The following is a 14,405-nucleotide window of genomic DNA, read 5'->3' as shown; positions in this document are numbered from 1 at the left end:
ATAGGCCTTGCAAAAGTGAAAAACAAATTTGGCACTACTTCGCTTTCAGGACATGTAAAACACATCAGTACATGTCCTAACTTTAACATACACTGCACCCTGCCCATGGGGCTACCTAGGGCATACCTTAGGGGTGAGTTACATGTGGTAAAGGGAAGGTTTGGGCCTGGCAAGTGGGTACACTTTCCAGGTCGAATTGGCAGTTTAAAACTGCACACACAGACACTGCAGTGGCAGGTCTGAGACATGTTCACAGGGCTACTCGTGTGGATGGCACAATCAGTGCTGCAGGCCCACTAGTAGCATTTGATATACAGGCCCTGGGCACGCATAGTGCATTTTACATGGGACTTATGAGTAAATTAGATATGCCAATCATCGATAAACCAATCACCAATACAATTTACATATGGAGCACTTGCAGTTTAGCACTGACCAGCAGTGGTAAAGTGCGCAGAATCAATAAACCAGCAGAAAGAGAGTCCAGCATACCATACAAACAGGAGGTCAAGAGGCAAAAAGACAGGGGGAACATGCCAAAAGATGCCATGTCTAACATAAGGGAATAAGGCATGCTCTAAACACAACTTCCGTTCCCTGAATTTGGCAATCTTTAGGTCCCCATACACTCTTCAGTTCAACTGTATTTTTCCAATACTCATAGTCTTCAACAGCTAGCCAGGAAACAAAGGAATCCGTATATATAAATCTGGTGTCTGTTAGTAATATTTTCCTTATTTTCTCTGTTTTAGATGGTGACTAGCTTGTTGCAGAACGTAATGTCAGTAATAGTGAGAACAAATATTTCCCCATAATTCGCTGTGTTCATATATACTTCTTCACTTTCAAATACAGTGTAATATTCAAGCTCAGAAAGCACAGAATCAACTGTTTTAACATCTCAGTCATCAGAAACAACACCAGATGTAATAACATCACTCATAGAAATGTTAAACTTAAAATTAATTTGGATGACCACAATAGGACCATGTATGTTGAAAGGTACTTTATCCCAAACAATCCATTCTGGGATCAGAGGTGCTGAAATGTTCACAAAGGACAAATCTCTTCGGACCTTATGGGAAGAGAAGTAGGGTGTTAAAACTTCATCCACTGGCTCAACGGGAGAGCGTTAAGGAAGATAGTTACCATTTATTAAAAGAAAGAAAACAATGATGAAACCACTTCAGAGCAGAACAGCAAGCACATTGTATCCACAGATAATACCAGGGATAAATGAAGTAATTGTTTTTAAGTCGCATGAACATGAAATTGTCAGCGTCGATAAAACAACCAGAAGCAGTCTGTGCTGGTAGATGTGCCTACTGGTGGTAGTTCATAATAGGTGATGGCATCCGTCTGCGTTGAATTGGAGTTTTAAAGTTCTACATCTCTGACATTTCTTGTCAAGGAAGTTGTAACGTGTATTAGCAAAAGTAAATTTTCTACCCTCCCCATGTTAAAGGAGACAATTGTAGCATTAGCGCCTGTAGAAACATAGCTCATGTAAAACAGCAACACGTTCATTTATGTCAAACGGTGTGTCTGCCGCCACTGTCCCATGGCCATCAAGATCTGGGACGTATGTAGGTATCCCAAATAGGACCTCATAAAGGGTGTGTCCTCCCAAAGACCATCTTGGCAGATTATTAAGTGCTCTCTGGACGCCATATAATTGATGAAGCCAACTACGGCCTGAACCTAATACTCTTGCTGTTAAGGCTTGCTTTAAGTCTTGTTTCCTCCGCTCCACAATGCTATTACCCTCTGGATGATAGGGAGACGAATAATGGAGCTAAACATCCATTGTTGCCATGGTGTCCCTGAATGCCCTCGAGGCAAAAGCAGGGCTGTGATCCGAATGGAATGCTGTAACCGCATATGTCCAGATAAAGACTTGCAAATCTTTAATAACAGTCCGATCATCAGCCGACCATTGCGGCCATACCCACAGGAACTTAGAACACGAGTCAACAGCGACTAAGATATATTTGTATGCATGTGAGCTTGTAGAGGACCACAGTGGTCTAGGTCACTGGTTCCCAACCTGTGGTCCGGGGACCCCTGGGGGTCTGCGAAGACTCCTCAGGGGGTCCGCGACTGCTTAGAAAATTAAACAATGTTAACAGATTGGGTCCCCAACTTTCAGTAAGGACTTAGTGGGGGGTCCCCAGACTCCAATAATGATTCAGAGGGGGTCCCCGGGTTCCAGTGATCATAAAATGGGGGTCCACAGATGTCAAAAGGTTGGGAACCACTGGTCCAGGTATACACAATGTAACGTTCTGTTTGAAAGCTGTGGTGGGCGTTTGATAGTAGATCCCTTTATTTACCGGGCAAATGTCACAACAAAGGATATTCTGCTTGGTCTGTTTATATAGACATGGCCACCAAAAGCATTTTTGCAATGGAGAAATTGTGACTGCCACACCAGCATGGGCAGATGCAACACCCTCATGTGCTGCTTTAATGAGAGCTAATCTCTTGGCTTCTTTGGGGATCATTATCCACTCTCACATGAGAACGAGTAATTGCAGCAGCAGAAGCCGTAGCTACTGCAGATTTGGCAGCTTCATCAGCAAAATTGTTTCCTACAGTGTTTACTCCTACATGCTGATGGCCCAATGTATGTACTACATCAGCTTTTGGTAGACTGTCCTTATGATCTGCCACCCTCCCCCACAAGTTTTTATATTTGATGGTGCTCCCTTTGGAGTCTCTGAACCCATTCAGGAGCCAGTGGTGTGAGTAATAATTTTAGGACTCAATACAGTAGTGCAAATCACACTCAGTCAGTGTTGAATGTTCGGAATCCGTATGTGCCAGTGCCAACATAAGAACTCTAAGCTCTGCCAACTATGCAGTACGGTCCCCTAGGGTCTGTGTATAGGTATTTTGAGGGTGGAAAATATCATCACTCATTATGCGGCCTACGACTGTGCAAGCGGCGAGTACCGATGCTTAGTACCTATAGTAGGTTGTGCTGAACCGTCAGTATAGATGATGGTTCAGTATTGGTCAAGCAGTAGTATGTTAGTAGGTGCGGGGTATTCCTGTTCATATTGGAGGAATTCTTGGGTCTGAAGTTTTGGGTCAAATATGTAATCAACATCAGTGGCAGTCAGGGAGGTTGCCTACTGAATCCATCATGGATGTAATGCTTTAGCATTTGGAACACTGGCTTTGGTGACTGCCTCAAGGGCTGGCACCAGGTAACGACAATAATGCGTTCCCCTTGGGCAAGTGGCCTCTCCTTAGTGACAGCCATCTGTACCGCAGTCAAAATTTTCTCTGTTGGTGGAAAACGTTGTACTGCAGTGGAATACAAATGTGATTTGTATGTTTTATATGTATCATGTCACCCTCATTAAATGTGACAGGTAAACCCAGTGGCACCAGCAATTATTCTGATGGCCAAGTTTGTTTAGTTGTTTCGTGTGCGTAAATGTTTTGTTTCTAACATGTTTTGTTGCGATTCTCTGAGAATGCGTCAGTGTTCTGCTGTCCAGTGTTTACTTGAAAAGTCAGGGTTTATGCATTGTGTATAATCAGGTATATATTTTCTGCCAAAGTTAAAGAAACCCAGCAGTGACTGTAGTTTCTTAATGATGTTTGGAGTTTGCAGTTGAGTGCATTTCTTTAGAAAGTGCCGGCCAGGCTCTTGCCTTCATCAGATAACTCATATCCCAAAAATAGAACACTGAGAAAGGCAATTTTTGTTTTCTTGAAATTGAACTTATAGTCCTGGGTAGCGAAACCGATCATGATCCAATCCACACTGGCTAAATGTATGTTGAAGTTGTCATCTGTGAGATAGATATCATCCACATAGGACAACATCTCGGGCTCAATATCATGTAGCTTTGATGTTACCCGGGCTGAAAACAATCCTGGGCTGTTCTTATAGCCTTGAGGCAAACGATAAATGTGCTACTGTGAGCCAAGTGCTCTAAAAGGGCTTAGATCCTGACTTTCAGGTGCCAGATTTTGGCCTAAAAACCCATCTGGTGATATCCAACGTTGTTTTATATTTATTACTCACTATATTGTTTATTAGTGCTTTACTATATGCATTTTGCATTGCGTATGTGCATGTATAGCTGTTCAAATGTCTGTAATTTAAGACTATTTTGTGTGAATGGTCTGGTTTAGTAGTTGGGAATAACAGGTTATACATTACAGAGACACAGAGTTCTATAACCCCCTGCTTTTGAAGTTACGTGAGAATTTCTCTCACTGGGGCCTTTGCTTCATATTTAATGGGATATTGAAGTTGAGACTGTGTGGACCTTGTAAGTATTACATGGTAAGGGGAATCTTTATCTCACCCTACGTGGTTACAGTACAGTGCGGGAACCTTCACCAAAGCCCAATCCGCAGCATAGGCTTCCTATACAACATTTGGAACTAGGACTGAGAAAAAAGGAAAAATTGCATCTTTCCCTTGTGGGAGCTTGCAGGCAAATTCAGGTGGCCAGTCTTTTTCTGCCAATAAGATATCATAATGTAGTGTTCATTTTCTCAAAACAAATAATTTAATGGTGCGTTCTTTGTCCCACACACTCTGGATATTTAGTTTCTAAACCCTATCGGGTGGGGAGATATTCTGTGCCAGCTGTCTTGATTAAAGTAAGTCGTTAGTTGCTGTCACATCCAGAAGATTTATAAGAGTCTGGCAACATATTATGGTCTCTGCCGCGCTGTCTGGTAGAGTCACTGCCCATGTCCTGTTCTTAAACAATGTTCCAAATATGAGTGGCATCTTTGACTGTGATTGCAGCCACCTTTTTCTTTTTAAATTGAGGCTTTTGTTGAGGAGCCTTGCCTTCATTTTTAATGTTTTAATATATGTTTCTCAGGAACGTTGTGCGTTCCATTACATCTTCACGTAGTCACCTCGGAGTTCTGACTGTCCCACTCTGTCACTCCATTTATCCGGTGTGTTCTGAAAGGAACAAGATGGATGTGTGTCACTATATTGGTATCTATCAGAAGTTTTTATAGTTTCCCTATTTCTTAGATTATATCTTCTTTCTGAGGTTTCCAGTTGTGGAGATTATCCTTTTTGACTTCTTCTGTCTTTATGCTGTTATTGTTTATCCCAGCATTTTTTATAAGCTTCTTGTGCTTGTTTAGTATCTTCCTTAGCGGTGATACTTTGAATTTGTAGTTTTGTTTCCCTGGCCCCCAGGCTATGCTGACCTATACTAGTATATTTCTCGGAGATCATCTTTGGCAGCTCCTCTTCTTGGTGAGGAATCTCATGGAGCCAGTGGTGAATTGCCAATGCTGCTGCTTCCCCCTTTATGTTACTTAAAGTGATGGAGACACTGTGTCAAAGTTGTGCATTAGTTTAATCCCCAAGTCTAGGGCCAGGGCTGCCCTGTGTTAAGTGTGAATTTGTTTTAACACTTGTGGTAAATTCGAAATTTTCTTTGTACCATGTGTAGTGGTATAGATTTCAGCGAAGACTGAGCCCCAAGTGGCACAGTCCTCTACTTGGGGAACCATTGTGAGAATTCTATGTTTGTCTTGGGGTCACGTATGGGGAAACACTGCTTCCAGGTGGTTTGTTTTTTGGGCAACCCAGAACAAAATTTTCTCCCGCTTACTTGGTGCTTTGCCCATAATGGAGTGGACTGTTAGTGGATGTATTCCTGTAACGGCCAATTGGTGTATAGCTGGAGCAGCCCTCGCTGGGGCAGGGTTTAAAGTCTGCATCACAAATTTTATGAATCATCTATCTGTTGCTACTAGTTCATTATATAGTGTACTTACATCAGCTATTTGCATAGCCTGCACATTGGGATGTGGTGTATATGTGGCAAATGCTGCCCACATTAGTCCACCATTACTTAAAGGACCTAATCGAACAGGTTCTACTACATGTGGAAGGGCACCATTAAACCAATTATGGTGTTCTTGAGAAGTCAGTGGTATTTCTAAATATTGGTATGCTCTGTACTGTTGTGGTACATTTGCAATTCTGTATGTTTGAAATGTATTTGAGTGTGCATATGTTCCGGGAAAGGTGACCCTAGAATAAAATATTCCAACCCTGTATGCATCATGAGCTTCTACTATGAATGTAAAATCCCCACCCTCGTTTGTTAAGCCGTTAGCTAAAAGAAACTGCGTGACCGGGTGTCTACAGTTTTCTGGGATATTTACTGGCTGTGCCATGTAAACAGTAGGCATCAGAAACTTGAACACCAATGGGGGAAATCCTTTTAAGGTTCAAGCATGAACAACCTACAGTCTAGATAGGTATTCCCAATTCAGCTGAGGAGGATTTTCCCTAAGACCACAGACGTCTCTGTATAATGGTACATATGGTACCTTTTGTGTGTGTGTGAGACAGAGATACTCAGGAGACCTGTATAATCAGTGCCTAACCATCGTTGGCAGCACCTTGTGTGAGTCTTGTGACTCAACAAGACTGCTGGACTTGGGGCGGCAGCACCACCGCTTGCTGGTGACTGAGTCTCTCCCACACCAGTTTGGGAACTGTAGGTCCAACCCTACTGACTTGCTAGTAGTACCTCATCCAGACACAAAGGGTGGATGTGATTTGTGGCAGTCTAGAGTATGACATTCTAGTGACTTCTCCACGGAGTCGTGGAGAAAGAGCGATACCCTTTTCTCTCAACAGCAACAAGTCTTGTATACACACACAGGTAAAGAAGGAGAATGGTTTTCAATAGATTTATTGAAAAGACTGTAATTTATGATAAAATGCATGAGCTACAGTAATGAGGATTATGAGACATAACAGAATTAGGATTGTGAAAATCAGTGATGTGAAAATGAACAATCCCAAAATATTGCAATAAACATGGATATATAATTCATACCTAATGTCTAATCTCTAGCCTTTAGCGAGAGCCTGGCAGTGTTAGCCCAATCTGACATTTCAGAGTCCATTAGAGACGCACTCACCCCCGTTACCTTGGCACAATGGTCTGCCTTCTGTCTCCTTATCTGACTGCAGCGACAAGGCTAGGTTTGATCACAAAATAGCGTGCAGCATGGATGGAAATTCCCAGCCGGAAAGACCTCTCTACCGACCTCTGGCCCACATGATGTTTATGTAGGTAAACGTGATGTGTTCTGCGAATTAGGTCTGATGTGAACATGTGCCTAAGTAATAGATTGTTTATGCAGTCTTGTAGCGGCAATACCAAACATTTTCTTGTTCTGTTCTTGTCAATCCTAGGGCAGGGAACATGATGGAAAATGTTATGCATAACAGTGAGAAAAAATACTTTCGGTAAATGACAACTGATAAATAAAATACAATATCACCACTTAAAAGCAGACCATTTTAAAATGATTAATTTGAGTACATAAAAACAACACAGTGTAGGTAGGTGAAAGGGCACAGGCCGCAGGCCTCAACTAAGCTAAAATAAACGTGCCTAATGGACCTACGGCACTCCATCTTCATAAAGTAGTCTGTGACTACTAATTAGGTTGTACAACCATTTGATGGCAATAATTCTGGGATAAAATCCATTGAGATCTATGGTTGTAGTAAGACATGATAAGACCCCTGCTGCCGGGATATGCGGTGACTTGATTTGAGTGCATACTACATATTTCCAGATATATATTGATTGATCTCTTGAGGACGGCCACCAGAAATCTCAAATAATTAATTTTATCATGTTCCTTTGTACTGGATGAAAGCAACAGATAAATTGTAACACTATTCATTGCTATGGACTGAATCTCATGGCAAGAAAAGATCAGGGATTCTTCTCTGTACAATAATTCTTTCTGGAGATACATCATTTCAGGTTCTCACTGTATCCATTGTTGATTTTCACGTTCCTGTAGTTTTTTTTTTAACTAATTCTAAAAAGTCAGTTTTCTGAGATGTGAAAATTGCTGGGATGAAGAGAATGTTGTTTGTTAACTCTGTATCTTCTGAATCATGATTTTGTCAGGAGAAAGTGTCTACCTTTCCATGTCTGTGTGAGCGAGAATTCGAAAATAAATATTTCTGTACTTTAATGAGACGCAAGTGAGTTGTTTTCACTGTATTTAAAGATGATGAAAGGCTTAACTTAGCCTGTGTGTGCCTCTTTCTATTTTCAGTTTTCATTCTGAGGCATTTCTACATGTTACCCCATGGCTGCTAAGGATGCTGAGCCATCTTTTTGGTATGTCATGTACTTTGCGCCTCCGCCTTCATAACTTTTGTTCATATAAAGTATCCATGCCAGATTTGCATCCTTTTTTCCAATATCCTAGGGATTCGAAAAGTAAAAATGTATTGTGAATTGAGTTGACTGAAGAAATTGCCAAAATATAGCTAAATGTTCGAAGGGGGGTTTTGTAAAAAAAAAAAAAAATGTAATGCACCTACAGTTCTCTTTCAGCTCGAGTTGGTGGTATCCTTTGTTCAGGTCAAGACGGGAAAAGATTTTGGCTCCATTCAAGCTGCATTATCTTGTCTGCTATGTGGTGACCAGGATGTCTTTCTCTGTCATGTGCTTTGTTGGCCTAGCACATATCAACACAAATGCACACTGCAACTCCATTGTCCTTTTTTGGCACCACAACTATGGACAAGACACACAGCATAGGACCGGTGGAGCGTTCAATGATGTCATGTCATGCTTCTAGTTCTTTCTTAACGGCTGCTTGTAAGTTGAAAGTGACTCTGCAGTGCTGTTAGGCAACAAAGTGAATGTCCTCATTAATATGAAGTTGCACTTTCATCTTCTTGGGTCTTCCTAGGTGAGGAAACAACAATGGGAACTGACTCAGAATTTCACCCTGAGCATGGATGTTGTAGTTGAGAGATATCAGTCCCATTTCAGCAGCAGTGGCAAAGCTACGTAGGCATGTATTAGATTAAGTTCCCTGAAGGACATAAATTGGTGCATGCTCTGATGTTGTTTTATTTCTCAAGGTTGCTGTAAAAGACTCTTGACCCTGTAATGGTTTAGAGCCAGCCCACGTCTATAACATCATGGCGTAAGGCGTGGCACAGGAGATAGGCTGTTCAACTTTTCTTCTGGCATGATGTTATTCAATGCACCACTGTTGATAATGAAGATTATGGGGAAACCGTTCACCTTTAATGCAATTTTAGGACAGTGTCCAAATGAATTTTGTTGCTTCGTTCGGTGATTCTTTTTTTACTTTTTATCTGCTTTGCAAGGAGCTAATCCTACGTTCCTTAGTCAATATTATCAAGGCACATCTGTCTTCCTCGCTAGTGCTTGATAATGACATTGAAGAGCCTTTACATGATGAATTTGAAGATGATCGACTGTGCCTTGTTTCTACTTGTAATTAATGTTGTCTTTTGGCCTTGTGGTGTGGCGAGAATGGTTCTGAAACTTGCTGCCGTCTATTTGCTCTTCCGCTGTGACTAATTTGGTTTCTCTTTTAGTTTGCAGACCATTATGAAGTGGTTTTCTTGCCCACAGTCTTTGCATGTCTGTCCTATGGCTGGACATTTATCTTCATGTGTAAATGAAATCTCACTTCGGAACCATAACCTTTCATTCTTAGGAGACATTGACTTGTGTGCTTCTATTTTGTGCTTTTGCTTGGTTTTCATGATCAATGCTGATTCCATATCAGCAGCTTGTCAATCTGCCTGTTCTTCTGCCCTTGCACCATTAGCTTTTTCTCTAAACAGAGTGGCTCTCTTATCATGCGTCTTTTGATGGAGTCTGAAAGGTAGACATCAATGACTCTGAGGCACATTGCTTCTTCATCATTAGCGTTACAGGATTTACAGTGTTTGAGAAGTGCATCAAGTCTCTCAACAAATTCATCCATCGTTTCACCAGCTTGTTTTCATGCTTGGTTTAAGATGTATCGCTCAAAGTCGATATTCAACATCGGATTGAACTTGGCATCCAGTGCTTTTTCTATCTTTTGGTATGATGTTGCATCAGCTTGTGAGACTTTCTTTAGCATTTCTTTCACTGCATCACTGAAGAGGTTTTTCAAATATTTAATGATTTTCTTATTGTCTTGTTCTCCTAATGCATCTATGAAGTCATCAAACATTTCATTCCATGCAGTCCATCTGGCACCAATGTTCTGTTTCTTCGCTGTATCAAATAAAGGTAGTGTCTTCAGGAATGTAGCTGCATTGTACTTTGCTCTCCCTTCTGTCGCCATTGAGCGCATGTGCTGTTCAAGAAGCATTCTTGTTGCAAAGCAGGACTTGCAACCCCTTCACACAACACCCTGTTGCTTGGGTCAGGTTGTCTAATCTGATTTTCAAGGTCGTATAGCACTTCAGTCGCTTATGCCGGTAAGTAAGTCTCGGTTTTCATACCTAGTTGTCACTGCCTTTAGCCTTTGCTTCGTATTGATGATGGCTCTGTGTTATGGCACAGTGCAGTATCTATTCTTTCAGCCTCACCAGCAGGTCTTGGTGGGCCTTTCGAGTGTGCTCATCTGCAGGGCCTTCAACTAATTTGATGGCTGCGTCTGGGCTGGAAAAGGACTTTGATTCCATATACGCCAACCGCAGACCTCTTCGCATTGATTTAGGGTGCACATGTCATGCACAAGCAGTTTGCTGCATCTTTGCCAGCTCTCCGGAACAGCAGCTGTTTCTTTGGGGCACATACCCTCTACTCGTTGCCAGTTGTAAGATCTTCTCCACCCTGGGAGCATGCAATGAATACGCCACACACAGTTCTGTAACAGATGTCTTTATTCTTCCACATACAGTGGGGCTCTGGATGCATTGCATCATAACTTTCATATCCACACCTTAACATCAGATAATGTAATTTCTGTCTAGAGTCCACATAGGATTGTGAGAGTCATTGGTGTAACAAAGGCCCCCGCAGGCCCTTCGGTGCAGGGGCCCAAGCTTTGTTATGCCACTGATGATGGCCTTATTGCGCATGATATTAAAGACACTACCAAAACCATCAGACTAGAGATATGACAGTGCAAAAAAGGAAGAAAGGCAGCTGCATCTCTTCATTTATGCACTCAAGATGTGGAACAACATCCAGATATCCATCAGGTAATGTACCAACCCTCCTACAATTTAGGAAAGAGCTAAAGACACACCTAAATGAGGAACACTACATTACAATGCATTACCAATCTACTTTTGTTTTCAGAGCCCAACTAACTCTCCAGTCACTCGTGACTGCATCTTTGCCATGGACATTGTGCAGTGCCCTGTTGCCTTTAACTTGCTTCACACTTTACAGACACAAAAATTCATTCAGAAGTTATTACTGCTTTTGCCGCGATGAGCTCAATACCAAACATTTTGGGTGATTTTCATATTCATGTGGATTATCAATCTGATCCTCATTTTTTCCGCAATCCATCGTTATCCACAATTTTCTCAGCTTGATACATTCTTGTTCTCCATATCGGCTACGCACGAGGCTGGCCACATTTTAGGCCTTGTCCACACATTCGAAGGTATTATCTCACTTCTATCTGACCTTCTGTACAGTCTGAACAATTCCAAACTGAGTTTACCTTTTCTGCTACTCAAGATTAATCAGCCTTTCTGCCATGCGAAATACCTTCAGCGGCTGCAGGGAAAAATCCTGTTATACTAGGACCAATTATACAGATTACATGAGTACTAACTAAATGCTGACTGACAAAAAATCAGAGCAGAGATTTTAGAGACCTAAATGTTGTTTGTTTATACCTAGGTCTATCTGACAATAAAATGATAAAATTCAGTAGAAGAAGGTTCATGTAAAAATAGAAATAAAAAAAAAAACGCATTTTACAGCAAGATTGAAAGTACATCAGGTTAAAAAGCATTCTTTCTTTAATGTCAGTCAGTCAGTCAGTCAAATAACTTTTTTCGGCAATTGCCATAAAAGTGCAAACCAGAACACATTTTACCGATCTATAAATAATATAAAACACAATTAAAACTATAAAACTATTTCTAAGAACACCATATAAGCATCCAATCTAAGACCCCTTGACATATAGCAGATAAATATACTAAACATGATTAAAATCACAAAATCAAAAAAATACATATATTATCTCAAAATAGTAAAATTTACAAATATATAAGAATTTAATTTAGAGTAGACCTTTTCCTAATACTTAAAGAAGCTGTAACAAAATCTAGTACATAATGACAGGTTTGGATACCTGACAATCTCTGGAGATATAATAGAGCTTCCTTGTAGTGGGTAGGTCTAAAGTGACGTAAAATGGGTAGGATAAAAACCCCTCTGGGAGCAGCAAATAGAGGGCTAAAAAGAAGAAAATGCGAGGTACTCTGAGTTGATTTGGAATCACAGGGACAAAGTGGTAGATCCTTTTTCCAAAAACATGGTTCGGGAAAGGCTACCTTAAAGTTAATTAGATTAAGTCTAAAAAGTGTTAAAAGACAAATTATTCTAAAACTTGAAAACCAGATCAAATAGGGTTCAAGGGATGGAGCAGTCACAATCCGAGTGTAGGGATCAAAGGATTTCAATTTCAGGGAGCTATAAAATCTCAGCTCTGATACATGCTCAGAATAAGTAGACTTCAGAACAGTCCTAGAATTTGTAGTTAACAAAAGGGGTTCGTCAAACATGTACCTAAGCCCTAGCTTCTCAAAAGAGTTTTGCAGAAACACAAGCCAGGGAATCCTATTTGAATTATCCAATTGTAGGCAATCAGAAATGCAATCCTGAACAAGTTTTGCCGCAGGGTTTGTCCAGCATCTAATCCAGAGCAGTAGGGGAGCAATGGAGACCCTGTCCTCCAGGAAACGCGGGCTGAGTTCTTCATGGCAGATGATGTTAGCTATGCATTTTGGGACCATCAGTAATCTACGCAGGAATTTGTTTTCAGCGCTCTGGAGAGAGGATATTTTATTGTAGCCCCAAACACCTGCCCCGTAAAGGACTGCTGCAGCGCACTTGGAGTTGTAAAGTGTTTTCATCTGTTCAGGGGGTCTGTGACCTAATTTGCTAGAAAAGCGAAAAATCGCTTCATCGTTCCTTGTCAACTGTTGGAGCTTAAAATTGATGTGTGTTTTCCAGGACAGAGAGGAACTCATATGCATGCCTAAATAACTTGGAGTTGTAAAGTGTTTTCATCTGTTCAGGGGGTCTGTGACCTAATTTGCTAGAAAAGCGAAAAATCGCTTCATCGTTCCTTGTCAACTGTTGGAGCTTAAAATTGATGTGTGTTTTCCAGGACAGAGAGGAACTCATATGCATGCCTAAATAACAGAAATTATTCATCTTGTTTAAAATATGTCCTCCCATAATAAATTGTTTTGGCTTAGTGTTACGTGGGCCACATGTCATAAACAAAGTCTTGGGGTAGTTTATTTTCAAATCAAGGTTCCACATAAAATTATAAAATAAGTCCAATAGTCCCTGTAAACCATTAGCGGTACGAGCAATTAAAACTGCATCATCAGCATATAATAAAACTGGAAGTGGTCTCTGGCCCATCTTTGGTACGTCCTTTGCATGTTTTACCAGCTTTCTTTAATAAGAATGAAAAGTGACCTAATCCAAAAGTCACTTTCATATGCTGCTTTTGCAAATCAAAAAAGATTTAGCAGATTGCCTAGACAGGTTTTAAAAACTTTTTAGAAGAGTCAAAAACAAGAGTTACTCCAATAAAATATAACACCAAGTATAGCTTACATTTAACACACCACCATTTCCCCTCATTTTGTCATATCTTAATATCTTGGCTGGGAAAAGAGAGTTAATTCCTAATCTAAATTTGAGTCTCTTGTGCTCGCATTTTGTAGGTAAGCAGTTTAGAGATGTATGGTAAAATATCTGCATGCAGATAATTTAGAGTTAGAGGAAACAGACTGTTTAAATCCTAAATAGTTCGATCTCCATAACCTGATATTTCAAAAGTAAGCTTTAGGGGTGGCTAAGTCCCTGTGTAAACTCTTATATATATGATGAATACATGGTGCTGTTTTAAAACTCTACCCGATTTAACCCAAACCAGTTCACTACAATTAAGCGCATTCAAGCTTAATACAGAGATTTGTAGATGCACATTTAGAGAAAGAGAATGCAAACATTTTAAAAGACGAACTATAGATAGTTCTTGCCAAAAAAGTAAGTCTTAATTCTAATCTTAGTGCTTGAACCATAGCATTAAGCCGTAACTTGAGTAAACACTTCAATAGTAAACTCTCTAAAGCATCCCAAGTTACCTTGGGATCCAGGGCAAGTAAGTCTGCCCCATGCTAAGTTTGGGGAGGAACTTTGCCATGTCGTGTTTTGTGGAAAATTAATCCTAATTATTTGTATGACTGTTTTCAACACTCAAGTACCCCCTAAAAAGCCTCAATTTTTTCAACACCTTTTTATTAAATTACACACAGAAAATAGTCACATTGTACAATTTTAGTGTGCATTTACGCGTCAGCGGCAAGAGCTAACTTTTACAGTACA

Source organism: Pleurodeles waltl, chromosome 4_2 (assembly GCF_031143425.1).
Source record: "Pleurodeles waltl isolate 20211129_DDA chromosome 4_2, aPleWal1.hap1.20221129, whole genome shotgun sequence".
Classification (NCBI taxonomy): Eukaryota; Metazoa; Chordata; class Amphibia; order Caudata; family Salamandridae; genus Pleurodeles; species Pleurodeles waltl.
This window is presented reverse-complemented; position numbering follows the sequence as displayed.